Source organism: Pteropus vampyrus, unplaced genomic scaffold (genome assembly GCF_000151845.1).
Source record: "Pteropus vampyrus isolate Shadow unplaced genomic scaffold, Pvam_2.0 Scaffold206, whole genome shotgun sequence".
Classification (NCBI taxonomy): Eukaryota; Metazoa; Chordata; class Mammalia; order Chiroptera; family Pteropodidae; genus Pteropus; species Pteropus vampyrus.
In genome coordinates, this window is record NW_011888987.1 from 1357239 (window position 1) to 1369738 (window position 12500).

Below are 12500 nucleotides of genomic sequence, written 5' to 3' on the forward strand. Positions count from 1 at the left end.
GTTTAAGATTTTTATATCTAATAAAAGCAAAAACATTGATAAATACAAGATATGTTATATCCATAAATTAGTAAGTTCATTTCTGTTTTGCAATATAAGCATACAATTTGGAAGAAATTATAGAATTTACTTTATGACTAAAATACTTTATCTCACTGTGTATTATAACTGTTATGGGAAAAATAACAATCGTTTATCTCAAATATAATTATCTTAGCTATAGACCAGTGAGACTGTTATTAATCCAAAAAAAGTATTTCACATTAAGCTTTATACTTCAATAAAATTTCAAAACAATGCCATTCTATGATGTTATTATTTAGAAAATTGTTATTTACAAAAACACATAATTTGCTAATTTAAGATCCTCAAAAAATATTTCCCATTGCTCATCAAAATAATTATTTTACTATCTATAAAGGGATATATAAACAATAATACATTATACAAATATATGAATTAAATAAATTATATTTGTATTTATTATCTCTATATATCAAGCATTGGATTGGTTGCTTCACCAAAACCACTCAGTAAAGTATACTTAATATTTTTGTTTCAATTTTAAAAAAATAAAATAATGTTTTTTATTTGTAATGTTTAAGTGTACTATATTTGAATAATTGTTTATCAAATATTTAAAATATGCAATGTATTAGTAAAAACTGGAAATTAAATGGAACACAGAGAGCCTTTATATTTAGGTTAAAGAATAATTCAGCAGCACCACTTTAAGCAATCCTGGAGACTACGTTTGTCCCTGAGTCTAGTCTAAACATTTTTGTAGTACACTGGACTTTTTCAATGCTATCTATGCCAAAAAATCAAGGAAAGTGATAAAAGCTGGAAGAGAATGTGCATTAGTGAGTATTTATATTGGCAAGAACTGAAAATTTTATAAAAGTAAAACAAACATAGAAGTTGCTTATTTCTGAAAAGAAATAGACCTCACTGAATTTCTTTTAGCAAAATATTATTGTTCAAAATGATATAAATCCCTATTAATATCTCTAACAAATTAATTTGAGATGCTGGCAATGCCAAGGAGCTGCATTAAGTTTTCTCTTGTTTACTTTTCTTTAATCACCATAAAAGTCTAGAGTGAAACAATTATTCTAAAAACAATCAGGACAGTATATCTCTATAAAGGAGAAAATCGATTTGACAACAAAACTAGATTTATCTCTATTGATCAAGAGGCATTCAGTGTAATTTTAGTGAATTATGCCTGACTTTCATTTCCTAGCAGAAATTTTTCAGTGATGCTCGAAGGGAAGATTGCAAACTACTGCATAATCTTTTGAATGCTATTTATGTGCTATCTTAACCACTGTTTTTGTTTTTTGTTTTGTTTTTTTTAATACGAAAGACTGAACCAAATATTTGTTTTTTTATCACATGAAACAGTATTACCATTGTATGTGATTTAGTTATTAGTACTTATCTAGGAACCTGATATCATTTTATTCAATTCATTAGTAAAGAAATCAGGTTTCTGTGAAAGGATTCAGTGTTAAAGAAACAAATCCAAGTTCATCTTATAAGAACAGAACTAGAGAGATTAAAAAGTAACACGATTTTTTCTTTTGATGTCGGAGTAATTTTTAAAGACATTATTAACATTTTCATACCTGAAATTTCTTCTCAAGCTAGAAGGAAACAAAAAAATTGAAGACATATTCAGAAAAATTTAGTTATGCTGTGCTGTATGCCCTATAAATTGCACATATACCATTTTGACAGAAATATAAAAGACGAATGTTCTAAAAATATCTTAGAGATGGTATTTGTTGTTCACTTAAACACATGAATGAATGAGTCGTACTGTCTAATATCTCTTTCAACAGTAATAAAAATAATCTAAATAATAATCTAAGTGTACAAATGTACATTGTTAATGTGTGTGCAGTATATTTCTTGATGTAAAATATTGTACATTTCTCTCTTCTGCTGGAAGCATTAAAATTTTATAAATAAAGCAGTCTTTACTTAGAAAAAGGATGATTAATAAATTTATATCATGTAAAAAAGTTTTATAGTGAAACATAGTTGAAAGATATTTTTGTAAATCTTAAATTACATTTTAATAAACAAATAAAATATTATTAATCAATTAATAGTTAATAATTGCATTCTTATTTTATAAATCATAATTTTCACTTTGTTATAAATAATATAAATAATATGCTTGCTAAATGGATAGCACATGATTAAATTACTAATATAAAAGACTATTTTTAGAATTTAGATTCACAAATTCAGGTCAATTAAATTAGTGTTGCCATGTATTCTTAATAAAGTCCATGTTCCATAGCTGTTCAAAAATGTAAAGTAGCTTTTACCTATTTTGTTACATTAATGATAACTCATTTGCTGTCTTCCATCACATTTAAAAACATTGGTGATGTTTTTTGCATTTGTGCAAAATAGTGTTGATATTGGAAACCATTATAGTAAATTTTAATTAAATTTATAAAGAAATTTATTGACAAAAATAAGATTCTAACATCAAAGTCAGTTTATGAAATATAAGAAAGAAAATAATTCTAATATCATAGTAATTTTCTAAAGTAATATGCAGTAATCACCCCTTTAAACCATCAAATCATTAATTAAAGCAAAATGAAAGGAATTAAATGAGTTTAGAATATTAAATGATATAAAGAAATATTTTTATTGAAAATTAATATTTTAGAGTCACCTAGACTAGGAAAAATACTTTAAAATTGATCTAGGTGCATGTAAGTAGACTATTTGTATACATTGTTTCATTGAAAAAAATTGAAAATACCTAGGGCTTTTATAAAAGAGGTAGTTTTAAACTGCATTTTAATAAATCAATAAAATGTTATTGTTCAATAGGTAATAATTGCCTTTATATAAACTCAAAAACATTGTTTAGAGTGATTAATATACAATGATCCATTATGCATCTAGGAGTGTTGATGCATAATTTTTAGTTCTAAGGTTATTATGTAATGGAAAGAACATGTTCATTTGCTCTAATAACTACTAAGATGCACTTAATAAAATGAAATGTAATAATACTTGTAATTTAATCTATTCATGAAAGTAATTTTAAAAGTCTACCACTCTCCTTAATGTGGATAACATTCATAATTTATAAAGTGTTGTGATGCAGAATTGACAATGCCATTGTTTTTTACACTTCGAGATGATTCTGCAGGCTTCATATCATCTGCATACCAACCTCAGGATTATCAAGGGCAAACAAAAGATAATTAACACCAGAAACAGGCAAATGTAGGAGCTACAGATTGAGGATTCTTATTCAATGCAAGACTTCTGAAAAACCAGAAAATGAAATAACTATAGAAAAGCTTGTCTCTGAAAAAAAAATTTAATATTGTATTCTTTATGTAAGCCTTCCCCTGCCTCCACCCCAGTTTGTAGAGATAACTTATCTGACAACATGATTTCAAGGTGGTGTATTCATCATCTATAGCAGAGTTAGGAAAAGTCATTTTTTAAAGAATAAATTTCAAATTATGTATTTTTAGAATTGTAGTTTCTTTAATACCAGATATGATCATGAATTTATTTATAATGTTTATATAAGAAAGAGAAAATAAACTACTGCCATAATAACATCTATAATGTTTTTACATTTACTAACTGGAGTACAATAAAAAGTAATTTCATACAGTTAAACAACTTATTTTAATATTTGCTGTAGTTTATATAACACTATGTACCAATATTATAACTTGTTTAAGTGATGGTTCCATTTACTCAAATTATTATATTTTTACTTAACAATATAATACAAGGTAATCATTAAATGTTTAAAAGCAGAACTTCTAAGTTCTGAAATCACAATTATAAAATTAAGTTTAAAATAAATAAAATGACATAGTTCATTACAAATTTTTACATTAAGTACTTTTTTAAATGTTAGGCTTCTCTGATAAAGTATAATGTTATTAGTAATTTTAACTGAAGTGAGTAAGTTAGAGACATGCCTCAGAGTTTACAATCATAAAAAATATCATATTGGAACATGGCTTTTTAGCACATGAATTTTTACATAGCATGGATATAATCACAGTTTAAGTCTTCTGTAAATAATTATGCATTGTGGAGCTCTGATGTAATACAGTTGCTAGTTCATTTCCCAAGTATCACCATTAAGTAAATACTCCATAAAACCTCTCCTTTGGTAACTCAATTGGGACTATTTTATTTCTTTTTAAGTTTTTCTCTTGTTTTATATTAATACCGACTATCAGTACATGTTTCAAAAAGGGTCTAAAGAGATGATATGTCATATTTAGTTTATTTTAATTCTATGTCAAACCTGGGTTAATTGTGATATATGATTAAATTTTAAAATATCCAGTTATTGTCTATAAAAGAATACACAATTAAAATAAATCCCTCTTATACAACATGACTGTTAAAAGAAACATTTTAGTCATATCTCCATCTTCTTTCCACCAGCTTCTTTCCTCCCTATACATTTTTTGTTTTAATTTTGTTATGCCCCAGGGCCCCATCTAGGTTCTTCTACTTACTCAACACATCTTCTCATGTGCACTATTCAATGACTACAATAAAGACAATTTTTACTTACCATCTAATACCCTGGAACTCTCACCTAAAATTTAGGACTAATAGATATTTTCATCTGAATGTGCTCCCAAATGAACATGTGTAAAACATCATTTCTGTCCACTTTTACCACGGTCTAACCAGGGACATAAGCCAAGAATCTAGGAGTCATCCTGGATTTCTTTCTGTTCCTTATTTAATCAATTAAGAAGTCCTACTATTCTATTTTAAATATCCTTGGGATGTCTTCTCTTCATTCTCATTGCAGCTTATTTAGTAGGCACTTTCATTATATCTCGCTTCTAATTCTTCTTTGACCTCCAATTTCAAACCCTCCCCATCAATTTTCTAAATCAGGGGTCAGCACACTTTTCTATAAAGGGCTGATAGTAAAAATTCAGGCCGCACATTCATATAGTCTCTGTTGCAACTACTCAACTCTGTAGTTGAAGCAGGAAAGCAGCCAACACCACCAGTAAAAAGATGGATGTGGCTGTTTTCCAATAAAACTTTATTTACCAAAAAAAAAAGGCTGCTGGTGGATTTGGCGGGTGGGTTGTAGTTTCCTGACTCCTGCTTCAAATTGTTCTTAGAGTAAACTTTCTAAATGACAAAACAGATCCCATTGCTAGCTTATTTATTCATTGCCTTTCATCATGTGCAGAAAAATACCCCAACCTCTTTAGCATGATCTAAAAGAATCCTTACGACTTGTTTTTATGTTTTACTGCCACCCCAACCGTGTACTCACACACTCTATGTTTGTCTATTCCCATAAATTTGTAGTTGCCCAAATTACCATTTGCCTTTTTCACTTTGTGTCTTTGCATAAGCTATGCTCATTATATGGCATAAAGAAATGCCTCTAATCTCTTGCTGTTGCTTTTTTACTCGTTAGAACAAGGACCATGTTTTTGTTCTCCTTTGCATCCTCAGTGTCTGGTTCAGTGCCTACAAATAGTTTGTTAAATGACTAACCGATTAAATAAACACAATATGATTTTATAAAGTTTATGAATTTTTAAAAGCTATTTTTATTTCAGCCATACAAATTAATCAATGTTTCCTTCTCAACTAAGTAGTCAGGAACATATTTCATGTGTTGTTTGAACATGATCACAACACTAAACACAAAGATGCTTTTTTCCATTAATGTAGGATGACCTACACTTAATATTGAATATTATATTTGTATGATTAAGATTACGAAAATAGACGATAAAAAAATTGAGGAAAGGGAACAAGAGAGCCATTTCACAAGCTGTCACACTATGAATTTTCTTGTCATTTCTGTCCCTCTAGATAAATATTATGTATGCGTACGTATAAATATAAATATATCTGTGTATTCTGTATACACTTACCGTGAATACTTTATAGGTTTTACAAAAACTAATAAGAAATATAAGTTTAATGATAAAATAGTGCATTACTTGACTTTTCCTTGAAGACAAAGATGTTATTTCAAAATACTTAGTCATGGGTTGATCATTATAAAGTGAAGTTATGGAACTGTAGATGTGAGAAAGTGACTGTTAATACAGAATTTTGGGCAATGAATACTTAATAGCTGAAAGCAGGCTATCCTAGGCATGTTACAAATCCACCAACCCCTGTGTTAACTAAATTTGTTCTAAAATATTCTTAATAAAAAGCAAGCATAGTGTTACCTTTGCATATAATTATAATGTTAGTTAATAATTAGTGATTAAGATCTATGATATAAAATTCTTCTTAAAGAACGTATGCTAAATTATTGTCAGAAAATTCCTTCACACTTGGGCAAAATGAAAAATTGTTCATTAAATGTACAAAATATACTATTGTTAATTGGTATTCTACTTCAAATAATTTAAATAATTTCTTATTAGTAATGTATATATGTTTACTTAGAACATTGTTATATGTAGATCTATTAATAATTTTAAAGACTTATAAATTAAGCTATGTAGCCCAGGCAGATTGAGTCTTGTTGGCGACTAGAACAGTTTAAGATAAATAATCACTGATTCCATTGCTTGATCATATGTCCATCTATATCAAATAAATTGAACTATCCTTTTAATCTTGCATTGATAAGCATTAGTCAAAGTAAAGCCATGTAACAAGGCACATAGCTGTTTAACTATTTCTACTAAAATTATTCATAATTGTACTGATTTGACTGAATGAAAATATTTAGTCAGGAATATTTTAATTAAATACGTTTCTTACTATCTTTTAAAAATGCATCGTGGCAGTTAAAGATGGCCATGTACTCTTTGACATATCTCCTGTCGAGAGGTGGAGTCTATTTTCTCTCTCCTAAAATCTGAACTGGTCTTTGACTAGTTCGGTCAAGAAAGTATGCTGAAAGATATGACACACCATTTCTGGCACAAGCCTTTAAGGAGACTGGCAGTTGCATCTTGGTTTCTTGGAGCTCCAAGCTGACATGTAAGATGTTCATCTTCACATAAGTAATTTATGCTGCAGAAAACAAGTAGAAAGGCAGTGGAACTACATGGAAATGGAGAATGGTCCTGCTAAATTCAGCCCTCCAGACATTCTTATAAAGGTACTAGGGAGGTAAATGAAGCTATGTGGGGCCTTCCAGACACCAGCAGCCACTAGCAGAATACTAGGTGACCTTGGTTGTTACCAGTGGAGTACAAGAATTGTTCAGCTGAAACCTATCAAAGTTTGTGACCCACACATCCATGAGATATAATAAAATAGTATTTTGGACTAACATGTTATATAGTAATAGATAATATAAACAGGTATTGAAGCATACTAAATATATAAATCATAACTTATAAGTAATGACTATAATTATAGGATTTACTACTATGAAATGACTTTTATCCAGGCAAGTCATACAATAGCTTTATCTTAACCCCAAATAGCCTTATGCTCTAATTTAAGAAATCAAAGACCTTGGGTGAATAATTATTTGCATATTTTTTTTTTACTCAAAATGAGGATCTTTACCAAAAATTCAGTTTAGTATATTTTATTTATCTAAAGCTTATTAAGCTTTTGGCGGAGATTCTTTTATTCAACTGATTCATATATCTCCCTGAGTTAGTCATGGCAGGTATCATTATTCCCATTACAGATATGGGAAAATGAGAATTTGTAGAGAAGATGGCTTGCTTCAGATTGCCTAGCAAAGTAAGCAAACCGGTATTAGAATCCAAATTTCAGAGTACACATTCATTTCTCTTTTAACTGTATCTACGTTGTGTCTGGTATCAGTCTACACATAAAACTTCTTTGCCAACACCTTATATAAAGTCTAATACATTTCTCAAGAGATGCATCAAAGAGTTTTCTTAATGAATCAACTCACCAGATTCCTTCTAATAGTAATAGGAATTTTCTATATAGCCAGAAGATACATTTTTAAATATTATTTCAACACATATATCATTAACATATAGACTGTTCTAAGACTGTAATTATTAGGGATTTTAAAATAGTAGCTTAGTGTTTATAAACAAGATATTTACATTTTATTTCAATGTTTACTGTATGTGAATTTTGTAATGTCAGAAGTTGGGCCTAATGTTCTCCATTTTTAAAAAAATCATTATATTCACTGTACTATATTTGTGACGTGAATTAGTCAACTGCTGAAACAAGTGGTTTAGTGTTACAAACCTAAACTATAAACTTGTATGACCATCCAATTTTCTTCTTGGGTTCTTTTCATTTTTTCCCTTAAATTTTTTTCTTAATATTCCTAATTATTCCCACTGTACCAGTATTTTTAGAAAATTATGTTCCTGTTCATTGTTCACATTCCTTAAATATCAGTAAATTATCATTGCTACCTCTAAGCACTGCTTCACCATGTTCTATCAAATGAGATCCTGTAAGCCTTCTTCATTAATTACCGTCACCTTTTCTCCTAATCGTTTCAAATTTTCAAAACTTTCTTTAATTTGCCTTCTCCAATTTGGATAGCTAAAATTAAACAAGCTATTCAGAGAGTTTTTTTTATTGTATTCTTTTTTCATCTCCTTACAATATTAATCAAAAGATATTTACCTCTTTTAAGGTTTTCATTTTCAATCATGTCTTAGTTAAGATGCATTCAAAATAATTTAAATCTCATAGCTGAAGTACAAGCCTACAATTCCATATTAACTTTCTGAAAAATATAAATCTTATAGTGTATTAAAACATCAGTAAAGTAAATGTTTTCACAACAAAGAATGGAAAAAAAATTCTAGGAAAGCTGAGAAATACCTGAAGTTTTCTGAAATGAACATTTATGAGTCAATGGACAAAGGGTTACAAGTCAGGCTATAGGCCTATTTCTATCCTAGAGAAATAATTTTTTTAAAAAATATTTCTGGAAAGGCTGATTGCCTTAGGGACAATTGCTTATGTATGTTACCAGAGAATATACACATTATTTTCAAATTTATTTTTATGGTGACCTTGGTTAACAAAATCGAATACATTTCAGCTGTACACTTTAATGGTAAGGCATATATATGTTTACATATGTGTGTTCACATCCCATAGTTAGATTTCTTTCTGTCACCACATATTTGACCCCCTTTACTCCGTCTACCTTCCCCTTTTCCCCTACCTTCTGGTAACCACTATTCTATTGTCCATGACCATGAGTATCTGTTTGTTTATCCTGTTCATTTTTTTGCTTTTAGGTTTACATCCCACATGTAAGTGATATCGTGTGATTTTCAGCTCCTTTTCTTGTGTATATGAGTGCGTGTTTGTATAATATACATGATTTTTCCTCTTCTTAAGATAATAAAAAAACACAGTAGTGGACTTGACTCTGAATATTACAAACAAACAACTATAAATGTAATTTTTTAACTAGTAATGTAAGCAAAAAAAAAAAATACTTCTAGTCACCTTCCCATAAAATTTTGTACCTATATATTTTGTCACTTTGCCACTGTAAAGCTATTTCTGATTTTAAGAATTCAAAGATTGAAAGGCTATGAAGTATTTGGAAGATGTTGAGAAGGTAGACAAAATCTAACTAATGGCAGGTGGAATTGATGAGCATTCCATTTTCTAGAGAAATATTATTTCAAAATATTCTGCCTACATCAGAGTATTTTTTTGCTTAAACATTTTTTAAGATAATTTTGCATTTTTGTGGCATTTTGAAATGCCTTCTTTTTGAGGGAATGTTATTCATTTTGATAAATAGTCACTATTATCAAAAACAGAACTACTATAGAATAGACAAAGAAATTAGAAAAGAATTCTCTATGAAACTATGAGTATACATTACAAAACCCAAAAGCAACATTTATTAGACAATGAGCCAGTTCTTTAGGATAGAAAGCAAATTCTCCTCTCTTTAATTCACTGAATCTCATATATGACTGTGAGGAGATGAAGTGGCTACTAGTAAACTGGAAGTCCTATTTGTTCAGTCCTGGTTTTCATCTAACTTATCAAAAGTAGTATTGACCAGCATAAAGATAGATTCTGGTTATGAAATAAAAAGAATGAACAAATATGAAGAATACTTCATGTGGAATAAATTTCATGAATATATGATTTTGTAAGAATAAGAGCTAATACTTATTAAGTATCATTCACTGATTAAGCACTGAGTTAAGTACTTTCTTTGTATTAACTCATTTAATTATCATAACAACCCTAATTATTATATTCTCATTTTATAGATGAAGAAACTGAGACACTGAGAGGTTAAGTAACATTCTACGGCCTAACTGCTAATAATGGGTAGAGCTGGCAAATGAACTTAGGTGGTCTGGATTCAGTCTGATCTAATTAATTCAGTGATATTCAAACTTGAGATTGCATCAGAATCCCGTGGAGTGCTTGTTAGAACACAGATTTCTGGGCTCCAACTCCCAGAGTTGTGATTCAGTATCTCTGGAAAAGGGTCCCAAACTTTATTTTTCTAACAGGTCCCCAGGTAAGTCTGATGCCTCTGGTCTAGGGGCCACACTTGGAGAACCACTGTATTACACTATAATTCCTTTTAGGAATTATTCTTGACAACCGAATAGCATATAATTTTAGGTTCTATGAAATTTTGCTTTTAAAATATTTAAATATTTATATTGATCAAAGCAAATAATGGATCAACTTATAGTAATGATATAATTAAGCTAACCATTAGGAAGGGCAAGCAGGCACAAATTCATTCATTCAATAATCATTTATTTAATTGCCAGCCATGGGTGTAGAGGCTTGAAATACAATTATGGAACATTTATTGACATTGTTCCCAAGAAATTTACTTTAGGAAGACATATAAACTAATAATTCAAAAATAGTGTGATGAGCACTGCAGTGGTGAGGTAAAGGGGTGTGGATTGAAGAATCAGAAAAAGTTTCACAAGAGTTTTTGAACTGTCTTAAATTAACTGTGATCTAAAGTTATCAGTGTTACATGATCTATTGAACAGAGTATATACAAAGTAATGGAGTGAAAAAGAGCACATTGAGCATTGGAAATTATTAAGAATCTGGTTGACCACAGCTCAGGTTGGAGCAAATGGGCAGAAAGCTGAGTAAAAGAAGATTAACACGAATGTATAGAAATTTATTAAAGCGTGATGACTTCCTGAACTTTGGATGAGAAGTCAGTGAGAGAGGTTTTAAGCAAGAGATAGGAACTGTGGTGCTTTCTAGGAAGGTAACTATCAAAAGAAGGGTTAACAGTTATAACCTAAAAGTTGTTTGGAGGACAGTTTAAAGCAAGGGACCTTAAATGCAAGGAAGCCAGTCCAGGCAGGAAAGGATGTGGAATTGATCTAAGAAAATGGCTATGAGGTTGAATTGAAAGAGATTAGGTAAATAAATAACACCTGAATGGTGCTGTTTTAAATTTTTACTCTTTTTGACTTAATACTCGGAAGAAGCATATAGATGAGTAGCTATCGTTTTCTCTATTATACAGATGAAAAAGTGAAAGAAAAATTTGGTATTTACCCAAGGTCACACTGCTTATCACTGGTAGAGCCAGGCTTTGAATTCAGACATTCTGACTGTAGTCCACCTTTATAACCAGGGCTGGTGGTGGACTGGATTTGGATAGTAATGGGGTGGAGAAGGTATTTAGAGTACTTCCTAAACTTAGCCAATATGCACAGGGTGCTGCTGAAAATTAACAGAAGAATTATTACACAATACAGCAACCAAGCTTGTCATCATGTCCCTGACAAAAGACTACAACTCTTTTCCTTCACAGTGAAGCAGAATAAAATAAAATCAAGTAAAAAGATATAGAAAAGAGAAGGAAAGAGAGGACTCTTCATTGCAGCTTCTCTAGCCCTGCTGACTTATAGTATCGACTTGGAATCACAAGCTCTTCTCTAGACAATGAAATAGTCAGAATAATGTGGTAGGAACAATATTAAGACATTTCCCAAACTGAAATCTATTTATTAAAAAAAGTACTCTTCTCAAAATCAAAGTAAAAGTACTTTCTAGCTCTACTCATTTTATCATTTGGGCAGGAAATGTCTCCATTTACTAGACCTGGTTAAGCATCATTACAGGGGCGACACAAAACAGGCAAAAAAAAAAAAAAAAAGTACTTTAAATTTCTTTTCGATATTCAGTTTCTGTGGTTTAAAAGTTCAGAGGGAATTTTTAGGAGTATAATTGAAACTATAAGATATTCATTTAAGAGTTACATAGAGGACAAGATTGCACAATATTTGATAACAAATTGTGAAAGTAATTGTGACACTGATAAAGGGAAAAATGATTAAATGGTTCTGTAGGTTGTTATTTTAATGGACAATAGTTAGAGTCTTCATCACAATGACCAAAAAGAAAATGATGTCATTGTTGAACACATCAAGTTTTTCAAAGTGATTTTCCCTTCTCCAATAGCTAAAAAGAAGTCGGAAAATATCTTGAACTTTCGCTCTTTTGTGTATACCTTGAAACCATAAGTTCTTATCAATTTA